Below are 25,980 nucleotides of genomic sequence, written 5' to 3' on the forward strand. Positions count from 1 at the left end.
GCCAGTGTCTCTTCTAGGGCCAGTCCCTGCTTGGTCTAGAGAGCAGAGGGGCGGGATCAGCCCTGTGGCTGGAGCAGAGAGCCCTGCCCATCCCAGAGAGCATGCCAGAATACTGGAGAAGTCTAGTTTAACTTAAACCAGGAAGGCGTCTGGGACAGACATTGCATAAACTGGTTTGAGCCAAATCAGTTAAGTCTGATACTACATTCAACCAGGTTTGTCTCAAACCTGTTTCAGCCATTTTGAAACTGGTTTATGTGCACTGATTCTCTGTTCTGTTATAGGTTTAAACCAGTTTCTGGTCACTTAAACTGCTTTATGTGTAATGTCTGTTCCTAGCCTTACACACCAGAACTACAGAGCACATTATAAAACCAGAAAGTCTCTATTATATTGGTCAAGTAAGGGGCAGAGAAGAAAGAATATCTCCATAGCCCAGCTTCTGCACTGGCAGAGAAGTAATTAGTTAATAGGTGCTGAGAAGATCCCAGGAAGAGCACAATGCCAGAAGGATAAAAAGGGACTAAGGTGGAGGGGGTAGGGGAGAGATCTTGTCAATATAACCTGGTAGGAAAAAGGTTTTCCTAACTCCAGTTCTGCTTTAAGTCTATTTCCATGCCATAAACTTCATTCTCTTGAGTATATTTTATTGTAAGCCTTCATGGCTAGTGATAAAACTTATAACTGGTTATAAACTTTACACGTATACTGCAAAAATTTCTATGGGATATTAAGAAATCTTGAAGATCATTAATTGCTTAGTGTGCCCGCCTGGCCTCGAGCAGTCGTTCACGTGCTGCCTTGGCCTGGGTGGTCGGTGACGGACATACCGGTGTTTCCTGTGGCCCCTTAATAAGGTCTATATTGCCCTGGTGGCTACCCCCAAACTCACCTGCCATGACTTTGAATGTAATACCAGTGGGGGGGGGGGGGGTGAGCCACTGGAGGTGCCTCAGTGGTTGGTACTCCACTTGACGGCCGTCCATGGGGCTCCACATCCCCTATACACCCCAGCCTTATGCCAACCTCTAGCGCAACACTAGGTCTTCAGGAGGCCATACTTCTGGTGTAGCTGTGTCCTTGACTTCAATGCCTCCTTTGGATTTTGTGTACTGAGTGATTTACTTACCCGGTGGCCCACAGATCCACTGGTTGCCTAAGCCAGGCCTCTACCCACTTTGGGGCACCTCAAGCCAGGAGAAAAGAAAGAATACGCAAAATGAAAAAACAAAAAGAAGGAAGGAAGCCGCAATGCTGGCATTTCTCTGCCGCACTCAATTCCCCGTGCCAAGGCCATTTCTAGGCTGAGAGACTTAATTTATGCAACCTGCTAGCCCCATCACCACATCCCCTCCAAAAGGGGGAAAAGAAAAAAATGAACAGAACAAAATACAGATCTGGGTGGCCTATTGGGTTGTTTCACCGGCTTTATGGTCAGAGTTTGATGGGGTCCCCTCGTCACTCCTCCTGGGGAGTTTCTTCGCCTCCGTCCCTGCCAACCCTTCTTCTGTACCTGGTACCTGGGAACATTCGGGGAGATGACCCGTCGTCTACCCCTGGGTTTAGGACTCCTTCTACTGGGCTGTCACTTCTTCCACGCTGCCGAGTGCGGCTTGCGATGTCATTCTCCCTCGTTGTCTGAAGCATCCTGATTCAAACGTCCCATAGTCCTCTGGGCTCAAGTTCTACACTGCCCATGCTAGGAACCTCTGTGACCTCTGTTGCTGCTCTCTGTCTGGATCCCCTGTGTGGGCACCAGCCGCCGCCAGTAGAGAGCATCAGCCGGCTTTCCTGCTCTCCACCCGGCTCCACTGTGTGGGCATCAGCTGCTGCAGGTGTAGAAAGCCTCCACTGGCTCTTCTCTTTCTGCTCCTACCACGGCAATCCTTTTTGTTTCCACCAGCCAGTGATTGCCACTGATGTAACCAGCCAGTCTCAGCTGTATAAAGGCACGGCTTATAACCCACGTGGGCTCCCCTCTTCATTCTTGCAAGGCCAAGTGTCCTGTTGCAGGTAAGTAGTTTTTTTTGTTTTTATACATGGCCCCCACTCCCAGAGTCTCCAGGGTGCGGTTCGGGGTTCTTTTGTCTGACTGCCCCCAGGACACTTAGAAATATTAAGATACACTGTTCAACAAGATTTTCCTACTCTGTGGAGGTTAGTACGTATACCTATTTTATCAGGAGTTCTGAGCTTTGTTGGCAAGCACTAAGCAATCTTCAGCAGTATTCTGATCATCATCTTATAGTGAAACCATTTCAAGTAATTTTAGTATCATACCAATAGATTAACAGTAATATCTTTGCTCTATTCACTCCTTTGTTTTAACCTGAGTGTCAGAAAGAAAGTAAAGCAGCTTGAAAATTGCTTGGCTAGCCTTCAAGTGTCATATCACTTATCTTTAAGTCATTTCCTGGGTTTGGATGAGAAAGTAAAATACTGGTGCTTGAAAAATCCTATCTTCATCTTAATTATTATGTGCCACCTAATCAAATAACAAGGCAGTCAGTATATACAACAGGAAGGACAGGACAAAATATGAAATGAGATATCATTCTATTTGTACATTCATGCTGTAAAGTACCATATTTTCTTGCATGCAACATGCCACAGAATATAATAAACACCTTGTTTTTGAAAGGCAGAACGAAGAAAAAAGATCTTTCCTTGTACTAAGTTGCTGCATAACAGCAAGTAGAGAGCAGAGTTCTGCTCCCTGTGAGTCCCATGCAGGTTTACCTTCACTTTGCATGTAATAAGAACAAACTGTTCTTACCATATTTCTCACACTGCAACTTCCAGCAGATGTTTTGTGGGGGGAAAGTGAGTATAATATATAAGAAAAGATAAGAAATATGGTAATAGACCAGGGATGGACAATTACTTGGGTTGCTTAATGAGTTTTGGTGAGCTGTTGAGGTCCACAAAGATAACCCCGGCCCTTGACAGGTGCCCCACCCCCTGGTCACCATCTTAGGACCAGACATTCTGCCCCTAACCCCTGACTTTTGGCACCAGAAATCCATCCCCTTGTCCACAGAAAACTCCTTTTTAGGAGGGCTGGTTGCCATCTTGGAACCAGAAAAAAATATTTATACTAAAAGTTAAACATCTACTATAACATATTTTAATTTTATTTCAAAAAATATTTTGTCATGATTAGTGTTTGTGTAGTGTATACAGAGATGATTGCATAATAGCTCAAAAATAAATTGTTACTCTTGAGAGTAGCTGGGCTGTGGCAGTGAGCTGAGCGTGGAGCATGGCAGATGCACTGGGGCCAGCGTGGGATACTTACCAAAGGTAAACTCAGGAAGCGGCTGGGACTGGCACCAGGGAACTGCTCCCCAGCCCTGACACCACATGCCTCCTCACTCCCGGAGGCAAGGCAGGGGCTGGAGGCTGGCACCATGGAATTGCTCCACTCCCAGCCCTGACGCCACGTGCCCCTTGTTCCCGGAGGCAAGGCCAGGGCTGCAACTGGGGCTGGCACTGGGGAACTGCTCCTCAGCCCCTCCAGCTACATGTATCACCTGGGCAGCTCTTTTCCTCCCTTCCCTTCACCCCTCCTGCAGCATAGGCAGCCTGGCTCCCCTCCGCTGTGTAAGCAACACCTGCCCCCTCTCTCCCTCGAAACAAACCATACACCATTTTAGTTCTAGTTTAATACTCACTGTTAGTTTTACTCAAAATCCATTACGTGAGGATACTTGTCTATTAGGCTGAGTGTAGTCCAGATCCATGTAATGGATTTTGTACCTTCAGGTATATTAGCTGTTAGGAAAAGGCTGTGATCTCCCCCGGGGCAGTGTTGCAGGGGAAGGTGGGACTGATTCAGGAACGGATCAAAGCGGTGCGCTCATGGACTAAAGCAGCACGCTCACAGATCGTTACACCTTAGAAGGAGCATTGGCTTAGATTCTGCTGGAAGTGGAGAGGAACCCTATCTCCAGCTTCCCAGTGGGGCTGCGTGAGCTACATGTGGTGGCAGGGAGTGGGAAGGCAGCAGGCTTCTCCCTGGTGGTGTGATAGTGCCAGGAGATGCACATGCACCATGGGGAGCCTCACATAATAGAGGCAGTCTGGTCTGGCTCTGCTTCTTGCTGCCATATGCAGCTCCTGGAACTGACTGTGCACTGTTGGGCGGCAGTGTGTATGCAGGCCACGAGCGCCCCAAGGGACCACTGCCTGCATGCCATAGGGGGGATGCCATAGGGGGGATAGGGGGGACTCTTTCTCACACCCCACAAATCCCACACACCCAAACCCTGCCCACCCAAGCACCACACTCCCACCTCCCCCCTGGGCATGGACTCCATGCTCCTGCCAACCCCATGCTCTGTACTGCCACCCAACTGCAGCTCCCCCTCCCCTCTCCCTCACCTCCATGACTTCCCTAACCTGCTGCTCAGAGTGAGTGCTGCAGCAGTGATAGGAGCAGGAGCTGCTGGAACCTAGGGAAGCTGAGTAGGTTCCTGGTGGCTGCAGCAGTGGCAGCAGCAGCCCTGCAAGGAAGCTGTGCATGCTAGCTGGGCTGGGCCCTTCTGCACATGAGTGTGGGAGTGAGGCGTGGTGACTGGGCAGGGTACAATTAATTGGTGGGTGCCCATGGGCCAGATGAAATTGCCTGGCAGGTTGGATCTACCCCTCGAACTGTATTTTCCCTGACCCTATAATAGTGAAATGAATTACACTCTTAGAAGTAAAACTTTGAAATAATTTAGTTCTACATCATACTCATTTAAATCCCTTTTCCCCGCTTTCTTATTAAATTTCTCCTTACTAAAAGTTGGATTTGTTTCATCAAATGACAAAGAACAAATTGTTATTGAGAGTTGCTAATATGACAGTTGTTAATATGACAATAAATCAATAATTATTTAAAACATGTCAGTTGCCAACACAACCTACAATAACAATATGATTTTAGATTTAGGATAATTCCAATAGTCTAAAAGGTTCTGGAGATATTTGAATGTTTCAGGAAAAAAATGGGATTTGGGTAAGTTGGGTTATGATAGACTGTCCATGTAATATCAAACCTCTTCCAATCCTTGCCTTACTTATATACCTTGATGATTAAACTAAGTCTTATATCAAGACTTTAATTTCCCTGTTTGTTTTAAGGTTCAGTGCTACCAACTGAGTCATATTCTCATATGTAACATATATATATATATATATATATATATATATATTGAAAATGTGAATCAAGCTGTTTTCAGCATTTTGAAAATGTGCCCTCCATTTGGCAAGTTTTAATCACTAGTCAAAAAAACCCCAAGAAAAGAAATAGCTTTGTAGTACAAAATCTGGCCAAGCTGCATTTAATTTCAAATGCAACTGTTAATTTTGATGTGCTACATCCAGTTTAAAAAATGTAAGTGTATCAAGTACTGGCATAGTATCATAGTCCTGTAAGAACTTTTAGAGAAATGCTCCAATTACAAATGTCAGTGCTGAGTCAAGACTTTATATACATAAAATATAATAGCAGTAGAGACTAGCCGCATCTACCCGAGATGCTGACTGCACAGTAGTCCATGACTACTGCACAGTAGCATCACATGGCAGGAAGTGTGATGCGATGCTACTGTGCAGTTGTCATGAGCTACTGCGCAGTTAGCATCACGAAAAAGCCATTCTTAGACTTGACTGTACAGTAATGCTGGTTACTGAATAGTCATTTAGTCAAGTACTAAACACAGTAATGCAGCAATGACTGCACAGTCAGTGTTTCATGCAGAGGTGGCCACTGTGTCCAATTATGGCAAATATTTTACTCATATCAGCAAACATTGCAAAGCGATATGTTTAACGGGCTGATCCCCTTTATGACTGGTGCATAATTTTCAGTGTACTTGCCTTTCTTCTCTTATAATGAATAAGATTATTTTATTTCCTTAAAGAAAAATGAATAGCCAAGAATTCTGATTTATTATCATTATAGCTGAAACAAGAACCTCTTTGGCTTCCTTTCCATCTTGTTAGTGTTTACAGATTTCAGATTTTACAGCAGGGAATACTAAGGAGAGCATTCCTAGGCAGGCTCCCATGATTAGTGGAAGAGAGTTAAGAAGAGTACATTATCAAGAGAAAGGAAGGAACAGGTGAAAACTCTTACAATCTGAATAAACAATAAATTAATATATTGCTAATAAACTAAAAGAGCATTCAACTAAAATACGTAGCTTTCAAAAACAATTTGTTAAATTAACTTTTCCATTTTATCACCTTACTTTGGTCCAGGAATAAAACCCCAGTAGTAAAGTGCTGTTCAGTAGTACAAGGGTGACGCAGGAAGTTAGCTCCTCACTCTGCCTTTTTGCTGTTTGTGAATTCAAGCCTACTGTTAGTACTGAGAGCAGTGCAGTAGAAATCATGCAGTCTAGCTGTACTCTCATCCCAGAGAACAGTACTCTAGAATTAAAAGATACCACCAGGGGACTTGTGCTAAGAATGTTTTAAGCCCTTAGCATAATCAGTTGTTCCTGACAGAATGATTTTAGAGAGAGAATTTTGCACAAGAGGAGGGGTTATGTTACTTAATATGCAAATCTCCTGATGTTCTGTATACTTACATTCTATTGAAACAGGTAGTAGGAAAATATTTTCCCATAACTGTAATATTTTTCTGTAATATCCTGTGCAAATAGGATTCATAGATGCTAGGGTCAGAAGGGACCTCAATAGATCATCGAGTCCAACCCCCTGCATAGGCAGGAAAGAGTGCTGGGTCTAGATGACCCAGCTAGATGCTTATCTAACCTCCTCTTGAAGACCCCCAGGGTAGGGGAGAGCACCACCTCCCTTGGGAGCCCATTCCAGACCTTGGCCACTCGAACTGTGAAGAAGTTCTTCCTAATGTCCAATCTAAATCTGCTCTCTGCTAGCTTGTGGCCATTGTTTCTTGTAACCCCCGGGGGCGCCTTGGTGAATAAAACCTTACCAATTCCCTTCTGTGCCCCCATGATGAACTTATAGGCAGCCACAAGGTCGCCTCTCAACCTTCTCTTGTGCAGGCTGAAGAGGTCCAGGTGCCCCAGTCTCTCCTCATAGCGCTTGGCCTGCAAGCCCTTAACCATACGAGTGGCCCTTCTCTGGACCCTCTCCAGGTTATCCACATCCTTCTTGAAGTGTGGCGCCCAAAACTGCATGCAGTATTCCAACTGCAGTCTGACCAGCTCCTGATAGAGGGGAAGTATCACCTCCTTGGATCTGTTCGTCATGCATCTGCTGATGCACGATAAAGTGCCATTAGCTTTTCTGATGGCTTCGTCACACTGCCGACTCATGTTCATCTTGGAGTCCACTAGGACTCCAAGATCCCTTTCTGCTTCCGTTCCACCAAGCAGGTCATTTTCTAGGCAGTAGGTATGCTGGACATTTTTCCTCCCTAGGTGCAGCACTTTGCATTTCTCCTTGTTGAATTGCATTCTGTTGTTTTCCGCCCATATGTCCAAACTGTCCAGGTCTGCTTGTAGTTGTTCCCTGCCCTCCAGCATGTCCACTTCTCCCCACAGTTTTGTGTCATCTGCAAATTTGGACAGAGTACACTTCACTCCCTCGTCCAAGTCGCTGATGAAGATATTGAAGAGTATCGGCCCAAGGCCCGAGCCCTGCGGGACCCCACTGCCCACACCCTTCCAGGTCGATACCGACCCATCCACTATGACTCTCTAGGTGTGACCCTCTAGCCAGTTCACCACCCACCGGACTGTGTAGTCATCTAAGTCACAGCCTCTTAACTTGTTCACCAGTAAGGGGTGGGATACCGTATCGAGGCCTTCCTGAAGTCTAAGTATACGACATCAACCCCTACTCCTGCCTCCAGGCGTTTTGTAACCTGGTCATAAAAAGAGACTAGATTAGTCAGGCATGATCTACCTGCTATGGACCCGTGCTGGTTTCCCCTCAGCATAATTTATCCTGCCGGGCTCTCGCAAATGTGAGCCTTGATAATTTTTCTGAAGACTTTGCCTAGGATGGAGGTGAGACTGACTGGCCTATATTTGCCCGGGTCCTCCTTCCTCCCCTTTTTGAAAATGGGGACCACATTGGCCCTTTTCCAGTCCTCCGGGACCTGGCCCATGCGCCACGAGCGTTGCTATATTCCCACCAGTGGCTCTGCAATGACATCAGCCAGTGCCTTCAGTACCCTTGGATGGAGCTCATCTAGGCCTGCCAACTTAAAGGCATCTAGTTCCTCCAAGTGACTCTGCACCATGTCAGAGTCTATGCATGGCAGTCTGGTGCCTTGCTACTGCCTCTCTACAATCCCAGTGAGAGACTTGTCTTGCCCCTCACTTAGGATCACTGAGGCAAAGAACTCGTTGAGGAGTTCAGCCTTGTCCCCCCTGTCCGTCACCAATTGCTTCTGCCCATTTAGTAGGGGTCCTATTCCACCCTGGGCCTTCCTTTTACTCCCTATATATCTAAAAAACAATTTTTTATTATCCTTTACTTGGGATGCCATCCTCAGCTCCATGGTAGTTTTGGCCTGTCTAACTGCCTCCCTACAAGTGCGAGCAGAGGAGGTATACTCCTCTTTGGTAATCTCTCCCCATTTCCATTTTTTATATGCTCCCCTTTTAGTCCACAGGCTGCCCTGGATTTCTCTGGTCAGTCAAGGAAGCCTCCTGGCCCCTTTCCCTCTTTTTCCTCGCATCGGGATTTCTCCCTCTGTGCCTGAAATATCATTTCCTTAAGGTACAGCCACCCTTCCTGGGCTCCCATCTCTTCAAAACTCCTACTCTGCAGTGCGTCCTTGACTAATCGCCTGAGTTCATTGAAATCAGCTTTCCTAAAGTCTAGCACTTTCACCCTACTAGTTACCTTACCCACTCGACGTCTTATGATGAATTCTATTATTTGGTGATCACTGTCCCTCAGGTGACTACCAATCTGTAGGTCCCCTACCATATCATCCCCCGTTGCCAATAGTAGGTCCAGTAAGGCATTCCCCCTAGTGGGACCGTGTACCTCCTGCTTCAGGTGGAGGTCCTGTGCGCAGGATAGGAACATGCGTGAATGGTGGGACTTTGCTGTCTGTGTCTCCCAGCAGATGTCTGGGTAGTTTAGGTCCCCCATGACTACTGCCTCCTTAGTTTTTATGGTCTCTGAGAGCTGCCTCAGGAGCCCCAAATCTAGCTCTTCCCCTTGGTGTGGGGGTCTGTAGCAGACCCCTACCACCAAATCCTTTTCTTCTTGCCCCCCATGTAACAACCCACAATCCTTCTACTTTCTCCTCCTTCGATTCCGTCTTGATGAGGGTCGAAGTATATTGCTCATTGACATAGAGCGCAACCCCTCCCCCTTTCTTCCCCACCCTGTCCTTTCTGTACAGCCTATAACCCTCAATATGTACCGCCCAGTCATGGGAAGAATCCCACCAGGTTTCACATAGCCCGACTAAGTCATAGGTGTTTTCTGCAAGCAGGAGTGCTAGTTCATCCTGCTTGTTCCCCATGCTCCTAGCATTACTATATAGGCACTTGAGCCCTGTGACTGGTGCCTTTTTTGCCCCCCAGCTCCGATTCCCAAAGGGCCCCTTATTGCTTACAATAAGGGAGAATGCTCTGGATTTAATGAGCCTTAGTGATTAGATGCTAAAGACTTCTACTGGGTTCATTTGTGTTGCATATTATAGTATGATAGTTGTGGAATGATCAGAGTCCTGGTTCTCCACACCTTCTAGGCAGGCTGTATTAGGAGGACCGTAATAAAGGTTGGACAGTCATGAAGAGGAGCCAGACTACAACTCACAATATAGTGAGCATGTGTCTCTGTCTCCTTCACACCACAGTGTCAGAAGTGGATCTGATCCCTCTCTTCAGACAAAAAAGAAAAAAAAAGAAAGAGAGAGAAAGAGGAGCCTCAAAAATGCTAAAGTGCAGACAGAATCAGGGAGAGACTATGCACTCACTACAGCAGGGAGAAGAGATGCTGAAAGCCCAGTGGAGCTGTAAAGGCTATAAAACAGATGGCTCTGATAGAGAAGTTTGACTGTGGAAATGGAGTTATCTGGCCTTGCTGAGTCAGAAGATGTGAGCATTTCCAGTTGGTTTCAGGGTTTTCAGAAAAAACCCCCACAAAAATACCACATAAATGCCCTATTTTTTGCCATGGAAGAGGCTGTAGATGATATTCTATATGCCTTTCCCCTTACTGAAAAGGGGAGACTAAACAAGTGAAAGAGTACCAGGAACCAGGGTAAACAGATGAATCTTTTATTACCTCAGTTCATACTCTTGCTGAATACTGCCATTATATTGGTTTGAAAGTATTCATAAAAGACTGGATTGTTGTAGGCATCAGAGATGCCAGTTCATCAGGACAATTGCAGCTAGATCCAGAACTCAAACTATCAAAAGCCAAAACAAAAGTTAAGATGCAAGAAACAATAAAGGAAGAACAGTGAGACTTACAAGCTAATAATATAGCTAAAATTTAATCAGCTAGCACTGTTATAATAAAGAAACAAGATCTAAGATGGGAAGGGACCCTCATTTCTAAGATAAAATGTAAAAATAGAGCAAAAAGGAGGCAAAAACAATCAAGAAACTTCAACAGTGAAAGGTGTGGCAGATGTGGCAAAACCCCAAGGAACCATTGGCAACAATGTCCAGCAAGAAACAGAATGCGGGAGATTAGGGCTGTGTCAAGCTTTGGGTGCTGATTCATTTTGGAGGAGATTCAAATCTACAAATCTGAATCAAATCAATTAAAAGGTGAGAATTAATCTGAAGCACTCCAAATTGATTCAGAAAAGATTCAGAGAGTTTCAGAGATTTGGACAGCCCCCACACGCTGCCGCAGAGAGCTGGACCATGCTGGTAAGTAGGGGGCAGGGAGGGGAGGCTGGAGGGGGCAGGGGAGGGAACGATGAGGGGACCCCCACCAGGTCCCATCCCCTGCCTGCTCCCCCAGCCCGTGCCCCCTGACCCTGCCCGGTCTCCCAGCCCTGCCATTGCTGCCTGCCTGCCTCAGCTCCCAGCCATTTAAAAAAAAAATAAAAGCTTCAAACTCACCACCTGCTGCAGCAACCTCAGGGCTTCTGGCCATGGGGAGGGGGCGGGTGCTGAGAGAGTAGGTGGGGGTTGGGGGGATCATGGTAGAGCCCCCCATGTGGCATGAGACAATAGGGATGCCCCCCCCCCCCCCAACCTGGCAGCAGCCAGTGAGTAGGGGCTTTTTTTTTTCTTCAAAGAGCTGGGAGTTGGAGCCAGGCTGGGCACCCATTGATTATGCAGAAGACTATGATCTATCCTGGGACAGAGATCTGCAAAGGTGAGACAAAATTATCAGAGGTTCATAGGGCAAATGGAGAAGAGAGAAAAAAATTATCACAGCTTATCTATGTGGTACAAGAGTTAACAATTCCCTTACTGGGATTGCCAGCAATACAAGGAATACGCCTAATAGAAAAACGGGACTCAATTAATAGCAAAATGAAAACTAGACAAGAAATGAATGCTCAGGTCTTCACAGGGTTGGGGAAGCTGTTAGAGGAATATAAAATTAAATTGGTGCCATCACCAACTCCATTTGCTCTTTTAGATCTGTGCATCCTCATTTCTTTGCAACAGAAGTTTAAGAAAGAATTAAAAAGGATGGAAGCAATGGGGGTATATTTCCCAAATAGATGAAACCACAGACTGATGAGTAGGAATAGTTGTAGTAATAAAAAACAATGGGAAAAAATCTGCAATTGTGTGGATCTTACTCAGCTTAGCAAATATATATTCAGAGAAAGACACATGCTTATTGCCATCAAGCAGACCTTGGCTCAGAGGGTAAAGCATTCTCAAAATTGGATGCTACAACAGAGTTTTGGCAAATCCCTCTTGCTAAAGAATCTAGACTGTTAACTACATTAATTACCCCATTTAGGAGATATTGTTTCATCTGTCTTCCTTTTAGCATATCATCAGTATCAGACCATTTTGAAAAACAAATTTCTTAGATTGAAACGGGGCTGCCCAGCATTTTTTGCCATGTAGATGACATGTTAGTATGGCAAAAGTAAGCAGGAACACAATGAATGTCTACATGCTGTTTTGTGACACTTCCAACAATCTGGTCTCACTTTGAATTAGACATGTAAATTTGATAAGGAACAAATCAAATTTGTTGAATGTATGAGCAAAAATGGAATTTGGCCTGACCCAAACAAAATAAAGGCATTGTGTGCTTTACCTGAACCTCAAGATGTTCCTCCCATAAGACAATTGCTGGGTATCCAAGCTATCCAGCTTGGAAATGTTTTGCCAAACATCTTCATATAGTCTAGGACTCATTCAAACATACCCAGAAAGACACCATAGACCTGTTGTATTTATATCAAGATATCTTAGAGATATTGAGCAATGCTATGCTCAAGTAGAAAAAGCAGCCTTAGTAGTCAGTTGTCCCTGTGAACAGCTCAGGTCTTATTTGCTTGGTCTGAATTTTAAAACAGAAATAGATCACACCCCCTTTTTGGAATTACTGGGATCCAAAGTTTTGGATTATCTTCCACCCAGAATCCAGAGATTTTTATTATGATTAATGGAATTTTCTTTCACTATTGCACATTTACCAGGGAAACTACTCAAAGACGCTTGCCAGAACCTAGCTCATTTCTATTAAATTGAATGGTACCACAGGACTCAGCTTCTGAAAGATACAACCATATTGGCAGGGCCAAAATGACCTCTACAATAGCCAATTGTCTTCTCCTTAAAAGAAAGATGTATTGTGATCCCTCAGGTGCTTTGGGAAGAAATGCTTTTGAGGATCCAGGAAGGATACCAGAGCATAAACAGATGCAGGGCAAGAGCACAACAATCTATATAGTGGAGCAAGCAAATTCAAATTTTAGTAGAAGGTTGTGAGGAATGGAACAAAGGAAAAAAAAAGACTCTTCAGAACCATTGCCTTATCTACAAAGATAATTGACTTTGGCAACAGGTAGCAATGGATTTATTTTTGTGGAAAGGACACACATATATTATTGTAGCTAATTATTTTTCCAGATATATTGACTTGGCTTTATTTACATACATCTCATCGGCACAGGTCATCCAAAAACTGAAGTCTGTATTTGCAAGGCATGGCATTCCTGAGGTCTTCATATCAGACAATGGACCTCAGTTTAACTCTGAATTACTCCTATATAGTTTGCAAAGCACTTTGATTTTCAGCATCACACTAGCAGTCCTCACCATCTTCAGAGCAGTGGAGAAAGTGAGAGAGAAGTAAGATTCTGAAACAGTTGCTATGTAAATACAGAGATCCATATCTGGGACTCCTGACATATCTATCTATGCCACTGGCATCAGGACTCTCTCCGGCTTAACTGCTTGTAGGTTGACAACTTAGAATGCCATTACGTATGGCACCTATACAGCTTAACTCTAGATGGCCCAACCTACAGGAATTTAAGAAATCAGATACTGAAGTAAAATTTCAGCAGCTAGGAGACTTCAGTATTTGACAGAGAGCAAAACCACTACCAGGCCTGCTGCCAGGAGACAATTTGACTCAGAAGCTCCCAAATGTGTATGACTCCAAAATGTGGCAAACACCCCACGATCCTACCTAATGAGACTCCAAAAGGCCTTCTCCAGAGAAATGAGATTCACCTTCAATATATTCCACTTCAATATAAAGAAGATCAGCTACTGAAAGGGTCCGGGTCAGAGCAGGAAAATGAATCTTCTCTTCAAGGAAGTCAGCAGGAAGGTTCAGTTGGGAGCCCTAGAGAGATTATAACAAGTTCTGGAAGACTAAGCAGACCTCTGTAAAGACTTGACCTTTAAACACTCATTTATAGTTTTAGGTATTGCAGATCTGTTTCACAGATTTCATAGGTTTCACTCACATTGGGGCTGGAAGGGACCTCAGAAGATCTTCGAGCCCAGCCCCCTGCCCCAGGGGCAGGGAGTCAGCTAGGGTCGAAGGATCCCAACAAGATAGGTGTCTAAATGTTTCTTAAAAGAGTCCAGATTAGGTTCTTGCACCACCTCTGGAGAGAGTCTATTCAAGTTCTTAGGGACTCGGACAGTAAAGTTTTTCCTTATGTCCAGCCTAAAATGGTTTTGGAGGAGTTTGTGACCATTTGACCTTGTCATCCCTTGGGGTGCTCTGGTGACCAAGCAGTCCCCCTGATCCTGATGTACACCCCTTATCTACTTACAGGCAACCACTAGGTCACCCCTGAGCCTGCACTTTTTGCTGTTAGCACAGTGAAAATAATTTTAAGGTTTATACTTAGTTGTTAATCATGTAATCAACTATAGGTAGTTGTTAATAATTTTTAATGGGTGCATCTACATGTGTCCCCAACTGCATATTCATTACTGTGCAGTCCTGGTGGTGCATGTTTTTTTTTTAGATGCTACGTTGCTGTAGTGGCAAGCTACAGTGACATAGCTCATCACTATGGTGACATAGCATCAGCATCATGATTTATGCCCACCTGTTAGACCTCGACTCCATGTGATGCCCAATGACTAGGGAGACAACGGATTGATGCCATCACACATCACCAGCACACATTGCTTGTCAACAGCTTTATTCAAAATAGAGACAGCTTCGGGCAATGCTCCAACAAACCGGGGAACTACCATGATCATTAGTTTTTTCCATATTTATACACCTTGGTTTATGCTCATTAACATTAACCCCACCTTTATCCCTCCTTTGTTCCACCCATATTCCCTCCTATCTTAAGCTCCACCTCTGTTTACTGTTTGTTTCATTAGAATGGAATTACCTATGTATTTCACTTATTTACATGTCTTTTTGCTGAGACCATGCCTAAGAGCTTGACCCCACTTCTTTCAGTCATTTAGGTGGACTTCGACCAAAGCCTGAAAGCTTCTGGAGGCTTCTTTAGCAATCACCATTCACCTTTTCGCATATGTTTATCTCAGATTCTGTTACCAGTTATGTGTTGTCTTTCACATTTCAGTCTTTTTCAGTCCCACGTTGTACCATCTCCACATTCCTAAGATTTCACCTCATTCATAGCACACAGACTTGCACAGACTCACTTGCTGCTTTTTCAAGAAAATGGTTGACATAGCTCGGATGGCTACTTAGCATAAGCGAATGGCTAGCTTAGAATAAGCATTCATAAACAAAATCTGCTTTATCTCCTAATGATAGCTGGTGGTCTGCATCCTGTTTCTTTTACATAATGAGCTATATATCTTACAACACTACTATATTGTTAGGAAAATGCTTGCCTAAACATCTTGCAATGTTACTTTTAACATACTATTCTGCCTTGTGGTTAGCAGCTTGCTAGGCCACAGGTTATATTCAGCTGCAAATCTAACGCTCCCCAAGATCCAAATACTGTCACCCTAACACCACCAATGATATGTCATCATAAGAATGAGCTACGTCCCTGTAACTCATTGCTACCGTGACTTAACATCTCATGTAGATGTGCCCAATATGTTGTAATCTAATCTTGTTTTTTGTAAAGAAAGGGAGATACGGAGTGATCACATTCCTGATCCCCCACACCAACTAGACAAGCTGTACTAGGGGGACTTTAATAAAGGTTGGACAGTCTCTGGGGGAGTCATATTACAACCCACAAAATGATTACATGCGTCTCTGTCTCCCTCACACCACAGCAGGAGTCATTACATTCCTGTTGTTATATTTAGATGAATAACTTAGAGATGGAATAAAAAATATGCTACATATGTTTCCTCAATCAGTGTTTACATCTTTGATATTAGCCTATACAATTAATTGAGATATCATTCTAAGTCTATTCAATAGTATCTTTTCTTAAATGTAATACTGATACAGTGGTTCATTAAATAAATTCACTTTAGTATATCTGACATGCTTTAAGATGTGATATTCTTTAAGAAACAGATGGATCAAAAAAGCTACATCCGAGAAGTCAGAGTGTAGGGGAGATAAAATGAGAATTGACAAAAGTCAAACTGAGTTTGACCTTGCGAAGGATATTAAATAGAAAATGGCTCTTCAACTGTACAAATAAAAAGAGCACAAGGAAAGAAGTGAGCCTCCTGTGCAGGGAGCATGGGATAGAGATTAAAGATAATCTAAGTATAGCCCAAAAACTAAAAATGAACATGTCCCTCAGTTTTCAGTAAGGACAAGGATGTTGAACATGGGGGTGATGCCAGGATGGTTAATGAGAATGAGAATGTAGAAGTGGAAATTACCACATCTGAGATGGAAGCAAACCTCAAAGAGCTAAATGGGCTGAAACTGGAAGGAAGGGAAAGAGAAAATCTATACCAGAAAATGCCCGTCCTGAAAAATTCTGAAAAAAAATTGAAAACATAGGTTGGGTGACAAGGATACTCACTACCTCAGCGATGGGCAATTACTTTGGTTGGTAGGCCACTTAATGAGCTTTGGTGAGCTTTCAAGGATCATTCACAAAATCTTTCAGAAGATATCATTTTAACAAATGATAGATAAAAACCAAATCATATACTAAAAATCAAACATCTACTATAATTTATTTTATTTCAAAAAAGAGTTTTATCCTGATATATATTTTTGAGTACTGCATACAGAGGCAATTGCATAATAGCTCAAAATAAAGCCTTCCTCATTTATATTGCATGTGGGGAGGTGTGGGAGAGTGGGTGGTGGGTGTTTGTGTGGGGTGGGTGTGTGCACATGTGTGGGAGGCAGCTACCTGCATGCTTGGTCCCAGGAGATGGCTGGGGGTAGGGGAAGTTAGGCCAGGGGCACATGCAGCAGAGTTTGCCCAGTGTAGTGCAAGTATAGTCTGCCCTCCCCCATCCAACCTGTGGCTGCCTCCACAGCACTCTGCATGCCACTTGCTTCCACCTGCGGCATCCCATGTCACACTCCTGCCTGTACCCGCCAATGGCACTGCTCCAGCCTGGGCCAGTGCATGCAGCTTCCCAGGGCTGCTTCTGCTGCTGCAGCTGCTTCAGTACTGCTTGGCTCCCCCCACCTCCAGCAGTTCCTCCTCCTCCTGCCCCTGCTGTACTGCTCCAGGCTGGGTGGAAGCTCCAGCCAGGTGACTGCTGTCCCAAGATGCAGGGCTCCATCTCCCAGCTACCTTCACTCATTCATCTGTCTGCAGGTAGCTGCTTATCACAGGTAGGCAGAGTGGATGGAAGGCAACTGGGAGATGGAGGTGGAGCCCCACATGCTTGGCAGAAGCCAGCTGGCTACAGCTTCCCCCCACTTGAACTGGTGCAGCAGCAGCAGGAGGAGAAGGAACCACTGGAGGTGGGAGTAGCTGAGCAGTACCCAGGTGCCTGCAACAGCAGGAGCAGCCCTGCCAGGAAGCTGCATGCACTGGGCAGGGCCAGGGAGATGCCATCAGTATATGTGGGTGGGAATGGGCAGGGCTCAGCCACATGTGGAGCACCATGGGGACAGCCAAGAGCTGGATGGGGGAGAGTGGAGTGGACCTCTAGGAAGCTAAAAAATCTGTAGTTGCATGGATCACTTTTCTGTCTTTATAAATATAAATACTTCATTTGCTATTTTTCAGTCAACTATTACCACCCCCAACTACATACAGCTCCTGGTCCCACCAGGAGCAAGTGGGACAAAATCTGCAACTACTATTAAGTTGGCACTTGATCAGTTTATGAAACCAAATATAATACGTGGTTACCAATGATGGTAGTAGATTGCATTCAACCAACCAGGAGCTCCCTTCTAGTCCTATATTCCTAAATCTGAGTATTTTGGAGATCATGATGGAGAAAAACAATGCAGTTTCCTGAGGACTTTTATGCAAAAGGAAAAATGGATAATGACTTGTCAGGCAATCTTATAGTGATGACTCATGATGAAAAAAAAACCTCACAAGATTCAGTAATCCAACTAGATTATCTGAAACAGTTAAGGCTTTTTATCTGCTAAAATGTTCACAACTAGTCTGATACCTTGTTTTCTTCCCTCATGAGCAAATATCTTTCAGGAAGAAATTTTACTTTCTGCCCACCCTCGTACACTGGACTCTTGTTCTTCTTTTACTCTCAGACATGTTTCCAAAACAATCTAAATTCCATTCTTTTCCAAGTAGTATTCAAGTCACATAATCCACACCACTAAAAAGTCCAAAAGAAAGCACTGTAGAAGGCAGGCTGAGCAGCCAAATAGAAAGGAAAGTGGACTATGTAATAAGCCTCATTCTGTTCCCCATCTGTAATGTAAGGCTGGACTTCTTAAAGAGGGTACAATGGAGCAGAATGTAGGCAACTCAGGCGCAATGTATCTTTCATAATACATCTGAACTTCCCATAATGCTTGAGGCTAGATTAGGAGTCAGAGCTGATATTCTTTGAAACAGCTACAGGTATCTATATTAAGTGTGATGGTGTTGTGGACTTTCTGTCATTCAAACTGGATCCTGTAAGAAAACAGCCTCCTAAAAATATTTCTTACCATTTCCAATGCACTTCAGCTATGATATTACTTGGCTCTGACAAAAAATATTGTCATGCTTTGTTGACTATTTTAGCACAATAAAAAGCCTATGGCCACAGGTTTTTTCTCCCATTTAAAAAATGGCCCATCCTACCCAAAAATGCCGGATCTACAAAGAAAATTGCTGTTTAAATCACCAACTACTTTGTCACAGGAGGGTTTTCCAAAACAAATTCAATGTGTGATAGGATATTCCTTCCCACTATTATCCAACAGTTCCCTGCTCTTCCTTCCCCTTTCCAAGAGGGAGGCAGAGGGGAAGAGAGTGGTTTGCTCAGGCTGCCTACCAGCCCTTCTAAATCCCTGATTTCCAGGCAGCTCAGGACCAAAGAACAGTGCCATAGCAAGGGAGGGGTGAGTGGGGTGACTGCCCTGGGTGCCAAAGTGAAGGGACACCAACAGGAACTGCCCAGCCAGGGTGGGGCACAGGACAGAGCCATGAGCAGCTCATTTGCGGAGAGTGGGGACAGGGGAAGGGTGGCTTCCACCACTGTGTGCACTCCTGGGCAGTCATGGGGTGGGGGGCATGTGCCCCCCAAATCTGTGCACAGGGCAAAGGCAGGCTGCCACTGAGAGCTTTGCCCTTGGTGCCAAATTTTGTTGCTACAGAACTGCCAAAGAATACCACCAAATGAAACATTTAAAGGACTCAGAGGCAGCTCAAAGATTTAAAGGGCTGAGAGGCAGCAGGTACCTAATGTTGTCTTTGGGCTCTAGCCACCTGCCAGACAGGAACTTTAAAGGGCCTCCAGGCAGTTCAGGATGAGAATGTAGCCAGAGCAACATTCTTCAGTCTCAATGACAGACTCCCCTGGGGACAGGAGGGAGTTATGGAGCAGCAACCCTTTATCTCCTCCTGGCTAGTGAGCATGCCTTTGTGGCAACTTTGCTGTCCTCCAGCCAGGTCTCATGCACATGTGCCCTTGAATAGGGCTTTATTTTGTTGCACTACAACATTGTAACACTACAAATATTACTTCTGTCAAAGGTCACTAGCTTATAATTTTTCACTGCATGCGGCTCTCAAAAAAACCTTACAGTCCAGCCAACAGGAGGGAAGAGAAAAATCCTACATGTTTTTAACAATCAAAATGGTTTTATTTTCAAATTCCTAAAAAACACATAATTTGATATTTAGTTAATGGAAGCATCCCACATTGGCACTCATATCTCCTTGGTTGTAGGCTTCCAACTGTATATAGATGAACATAGATTACAGAAAAGGGAGTCAATTTTGAGTTTTTCCAAGAACTAATTTTCTTTTCTATTCCTGAATTAGCCAAATATAGCTCTGTGTTTTATTTAATATTTAGGTCCAATATCTGGTGCATTTGGGGCAGAACTTGTTCATTTTTTTATCTCCCTGATGCATACTCTGAATAGTCCAAAAACACAGGCTATGTCCCTGAACTTGGAGTGTTTGAATATCAAAATAACACTTTCTCCTTCTATTTTGCCTTGAATTAAAGTTAAAATGCATTGTAAACCTTTTAAGTTACCAGAAGGGAATATTGGATTTTTTTAAACACTGTTCACAACTTCCAGTGCATAACTTCTGACAGAACTATGTGGTTCATTTTTTTTTTTCTGCTTGCATACTGCCTGTGCATTTCAACTCTCCAAATAGTCTTCAGGTCATTGGTTTCTCAGCCAGCTGCTGCAATACAACCTGTGTTATTGGCAGTCAGAAGTACCAATGTGTGTTCAAATATTTATTTTTGGCATATCATTTTCAACAGGTGTCATGTACGGAAAAGGGGCCTGTGGTCTCAATGCATCTGTAGTGGCACAAAGAAAGACATTACTGATTAAAAGATGTCACTTTCATTATCTTGTTCACTGTCCATTTACAGGAAGTCTATTATTATCTGGCACCTATGCCTTTGAGCAAAGGTCTCACCAGCCTATTAACAGGCAATGTGCTAGCCTAACAGATGGCATGATTGTAGCCAGCCTTTTGACAATCTATGCGCATCAACATGGCTTTTTGAGGGCAAGATTCCCAGTCATGAATGTCCAAATTACTGTACATACAGAAAGTACCCAGCTGTGGTTAAGGCTTATTATTATTATGAGCATGATTAATATTTTAAAAAAAGAAACACATTTTGTACTTGAATGAGACTGCAGGAGACTAGCAGATTAAAGGATTTTTCAAAGAATTCAAGGAATAGCAAAAACAATCCTTTCTGCTTTGTGAATATTTTCTTCTGAGAAACCACATACTTTCCCCCCTAAATTGAGACCAGAAAATAATTCCTAAATTAGTCACATGTAAAACCATTGAAATAAAAAAATAAAATAAGAGTATTGGTATAAATGGGTGCCTCTACAAATACAGTCAATAGGTGTGTCCACACATTGTGTAAACGTTTGGTTCCCTAGGGACAACTAGCAACAGCACACCTTGAGTCGCCACTAGTTGTCCCTGGGGAACATTTGTGCCACATGACCTCCGGTGTGTGGCAAGTTACCCCAGGGCCAGTAGGGAGCCTGGGGCTGGCACTGGGCTGGCCCCAGCAGCCTTATCTGGGGTCTTGGGGGCCTCCCAGGGCTGCAGCAGCAGTAATTCTGCCATGCAGAGCCAGGCCAGGAGCTGCAATGTGGCATTGGCTGTCCAGGCTCTGCTTTTGGGCAGTGTGCACTGCCCATGCATGCACCACTCTGTTGTTTTTCTCCGTGGGTTTTTTGACCCCTGAATATCCAGGGGTCAAAAAAAACCTTCCATGTTGCTCCCCTGCAGTGCAGAGACCAGCTAAACATGCAGTATGTGGTGTCACAGATGCATCTGCAGTGCCACATACCGCACAGCCGTGCTCATCTGGACATGACTAATGCGACTAAATAAGCTTGGAAGCAATTTGCACCAGAGTAAACAATTCCTGGGCATAGTGTCTAGATGTGCACTGAGGACAACAGCAATTTGAGCCAGGAAGAAGCAGTTTAGGGCACAGCTGCTCCTGCCCTGCTCTGCCCCCCACCCTCCCCCCGTAGCAGCCAGGAGAAGCTCCAGGCTCTGGCTGCAGCTGCCTGGGTCCCAGCCACACTCCATAAAAGTTTGCCCTGTGCTTCTTCTGCCCCCACACTTCTCTGGCCCCAAGCAATCTGCAGCCTGCTGACAAAGCCCTTCAGGAAGCTGGCCTGAGAGCCTATACCTATTGCACCATGGATGCTCCTCACCTTCCCCTCAACAGCGGCAGCTAGGGCACCATGTCCAGGAGGTGCTCACAGACTACCTTCTTCACCCCCTGCAGTAGGGCATCTAGGCAGTCACCCAGGGACCCTGGGCCCATAGTGCAACCCTAAGAACATGCATGCTGAAGACAGTTGTCAAGAAACACCAATTTTTATTTCCCAATACAACAGGCTCCCCCATAGACCCTCCCAACAACAACCCCCCGCAACCCAAACATGTATCACCAATAAAGCACTCTTATCCTGGTGAAACCAAGTACTGTGTCTATTTATAAGTGTTGTGGGGGAACAGTGAGGAGGAGGCAGCTATGATGCAGAGGCTGGAGAGAAGGTCCAGATGCCATGGTGAGGCTGGCAGGCCAAGGGCTGGTCCAGGGGTCAGGACAGGCACTCTACAATCTGCTCAGCCTGTTCCCCCTCCTCCTCCATGAGGCCAAGACCAGCAAGGCCTGCATGGGGAGCTGGCCCCTCCACAGGCATCTCCTACTCAGGGGCCACAAAGATCTGGGACAAGTGACAAATGGTGGGTGAAGCGGGGTTTGAGGGGGCAGGCACTGGGGGCCAGGATATGGAGCAGGGGCTGCACCTGCTGCCATGACCACTGAAGGGCCTGAGGTAGGCATGCTAGTGGCTACCAGGTATCAGCTGGGGCCAGGGCCTGGATGCCAGGCATTAAGACAGACATCACCAGGGTCAGCACTGCATCAAGAATACACTGATTGTCCTCAGTGGCAGCTGCCACCGAGTGTACCATGTCTTGCTAGGCCTCCTGGGCCACCACCAACCTCTCCTGGACCACCGCCTGCCTCTGCAGGAGGGTGTGGAGCACTTCACAGGCATTGTGGTCTGACCACTCCATGACCTGCCACATCCCACTGAATTTGCAGAGCCAGTGGTGGAGACAGGTCTGACTCTCCTCAAGCCACATCTCAAAGACAGTGATCAGCCACCTTTCGAACCTTTCTGATATTCAAGTGTTGATCTATTTTTAAGCACCCTTTGCTTGTGATTATTCAGCTACTTATGTAACCACCCTTATGTAACCACCCTATAGCAACTTTATCTAACCCCTATTTCTCCAAAACATTTATTAAAGTTCAAGTATACTATGACCCCTGCATTCTCTTCATTCCATTCCCTTAAATTGTTTTGTTCTCTTGTTGTTCTACTATATTATGTTATTTTGTTCTCTCATTTTGAGCCACACTGGGTGCATCTACATGTGATATTAATGCACCTGAATAAACTCCAGCTCAGTTTGTGCCAGAGTCAACTTCTCCCAGGTGCAGCATTTTCACATGTATCCAAGACTGCAGCAATTTGAGCAAGGGCATCTTCACATGCACCTGGAAGCAGCTGACCCAGAGCGGGGGGGGGGGGGGGGGGAGGGGGGGGGAGGAGTCAGTCCCAGGCTCCAGGTGGCAGAGTCAGGCAGCACAGGGGCTGGCAGGGGCACAAGGGTGCTACAGTGTGGAGCCTGCCATCAGGCAGCCCCTGCACTGTAGCACCCTCATGCCCCAGCAGCTCTAGTCATGGTCTACACATGCATTTGAATGCACATAAGTACTCTGACTGAAGGATAGTACTGGTATCAGGCAGTACTGTCCTATGGCAGAGTTAATTAGTTTACTGTGCCCTAGTATGAGTGCACATGTAGATTGTGATGCTGTACTGTGGAGCTAATTAGTCAACTCTTCAGCAAAGCACACCTGTAGATGTACCCACTGAGACTTTGTTGGGACAGGCTGTATGTAATATAAATGAATATACAAACAAATGCACACTTTGCTAAAGGAAATCAAATTAGTCTAGCATGATTTGCTTTTAACAAATCTGAACTGGCTGCTATTGATCGACCTTTCCTCTTTCAGGTGTTTACAAATGGACTTAATAATTTGTTCTAGTGGCTTCTTAGGTATTGAAGACAGGCTGACCTATAATTCCCAAGTCCTCCTTTTTCCCTTTTTTAAAGATGTGCACTATATTAGCCATTTTCCAATCCTCATCTATCTCCCATGATTTTGGAAATAGTGTTTCCAACGGCTGCAAGACTCCTTCAGCCAATTCCTTCAGCATCTTGGGATGAATATTGTTAGGTTCTGGATGCAACTCCATGAGATGTTTACTGCACAGTAGACTGATTGATGCATAGTCAATGTTACCCACTATTAAGTTGGAGTAAAATAATTTACTCTGCAGCAAGACAGTACTTGTAAATGCAGGATAGTATTTGTAAATACAAGTACTATCACACTGCAGAGTTATTTTACTCTGCAGCAGCACACACAGACACTTCCCTGGCTGGCTGGGGCATGAGGGTGCTAGCCCTGCACTGAAGCACCCATGTGCTGTGGAGGGGCTAGCTGGTGCACATGGAGCCAGGGGAAGTAGCCCTAGGCTGGCAGGCTGATCCCTGGTGGGGCTGCTCTGACCTGGCTTAATGTGCTGTGGTCCTGGGCACTCATGCAAATGGTGTCCCCGGAACAATAAGCTCTTGAGTTTATTGCTTCACAGTAATATTCCATGTAGGTATGCCCACTGAGAACAGAATTTGGTCCAAAAAAAGCCTGTAAAGTGAAAGCTGCTTTAGAAAAATATGAGAGAACATTATAGCAGGGAAGGCATAATTTCTTTTCTTTCAATGTTACTATTGTTATATTTTGTTTTTTAAAAAAAAATTATTTGGATTCAGAATGTAAAAATAAGAAAGAGCTATTAGAGCAATTTTGTACTAAAGGTATTATACATTAGTCAGTCCCTAACTCTGTGTGATATCAAATATTTAAAGAAATACAGGCGGAATTAACTTTAAAAAATTCTAATGCTGAATTAAATTTTATACTGCATATGCAGAACAAAGAAGAAAACAAAAATGGACATTGATTAGGTAAATAAACTTAGAAAATATCCACTTGGCTGCTTCAAAAATGCTCCACATGACAGACAGTTTTCATAAAACCAGGTATTTTCTGTCTGTGTTTCTCAAAGACATTATTATAGGTAGGGGCCTGAAGTGTCATCAGTATTGACTCTTCAACATTTTCCTCTATAATACTATTTTCAATTGTTTAAAGTTCAGCAAAGTTATAAGCATTTACACTGGAAAAGGCTCCAGTTTCACCTAAGTTTAGCATTTCCTCTACTCTAAACTAATGTTTCATCATTTAAACTTTAGTAGTTGCACTAAAAATATATTTTTTAATTCTCAACAAAGCTTCACATATGTGACTGCCAGGCCTCGAACATCCAGTCACATGTAGCTTTGGTTCGAGTGAACAGTGGTGCACGCCTCACAGACTCCAGTAAGCCGTCGAGTAGGTGTTTGCTTTTCAAGTGGCCTTCCCCAATCTCAACTGCCATGATTTTGAATGCTTCCCAGTGGTGGGGTGGCAACTCGGGGTCCCTCTGCGGCATGAGATCTGTCCGGCGGTCACCTGCAGGGCTCCGCCACCCTTGCACCCTGACCTTACACTACCTTGATGGCTCACCAGATCTTCCTGGCCAAACTCCCACTCTTGTCCAGTTGTGGAGGCCTCACAAGCCCCCTCCCGTCCTGGGTGCCGGCTCCCGAGGCTGATACGCTCAGCCCGCCTCGGGTTGTTTGTGGTCAGAAATCCCGGCCATGAAACTGCTCCCTGTAGGTTAAGATACCTCACTAGCATCTTAAACCAAAGGTGATGCCCCTACGAGCGCTGTACTGTCTACCTCAGCTGTAACATCCACTCCTGTCCCTCAACCCCTCCAAACAGGGAAACACAAAAGAAAACACAAAATAACACTCTACTATGTTGTGGGGAATCTGGGTAGCCCCTTTCCTGGCTCCTCATGTCAGGGTACTGGGTGCCTCATTCCCCAAGACCTCTCCATGGGATGACCCCTACATGTGGCCGGGTACCCGTAGCCTCTTGCTCAGGTCATCTCTCCCACTTTATCCGGCTCTTCCTGGGGTACGGTCCTGCCCCATTTCTCTCCCTTCTGTGGCGTCACTATTCGGGTGCCTCATAGCCCCTCTATGTATGCCTGGTTGCTCCCTATATCCAGGGTAGGCACCCTGTCTCTTTGTAGCCCTTCACACTGCTCCTGCTGGGACTCTCCCAAAGGGGGAGATTCCTCCACCTCCCAAATGGCCCCAACGTGCCCATCTGTTGCGTTGTGGGTCATCACGTCCACCCTTCTGCTCCCTCTATTGTTACTGCCTTTGCTGGCTGCAGGGTCTTCTTCTGGCTCGTCCCTCACTCTGCCAAGCCATTCCCCACTACCACTGCCAGGGTCAGCATCTGGACCCTCCTCTGGCTCTTCGGGCTGTCTCCCTTCCTCCCTGAG

The sequence above is a fragment of the Alligator mississippiensis genome, chromosome 4 (genome assembly GCF_030867095.1).
Source record: "Alligator mississippiensis isolate rAllMis1 chromosome 4, rAllMis1, whole genome shotgun sequence".
Taxonomy (NCBI): domain Eukaryota; kingdom Metazoa; phylum Chordata; order Crocodylia; family Alligatoridae; genus Alligator; species Alligator mississippiensis.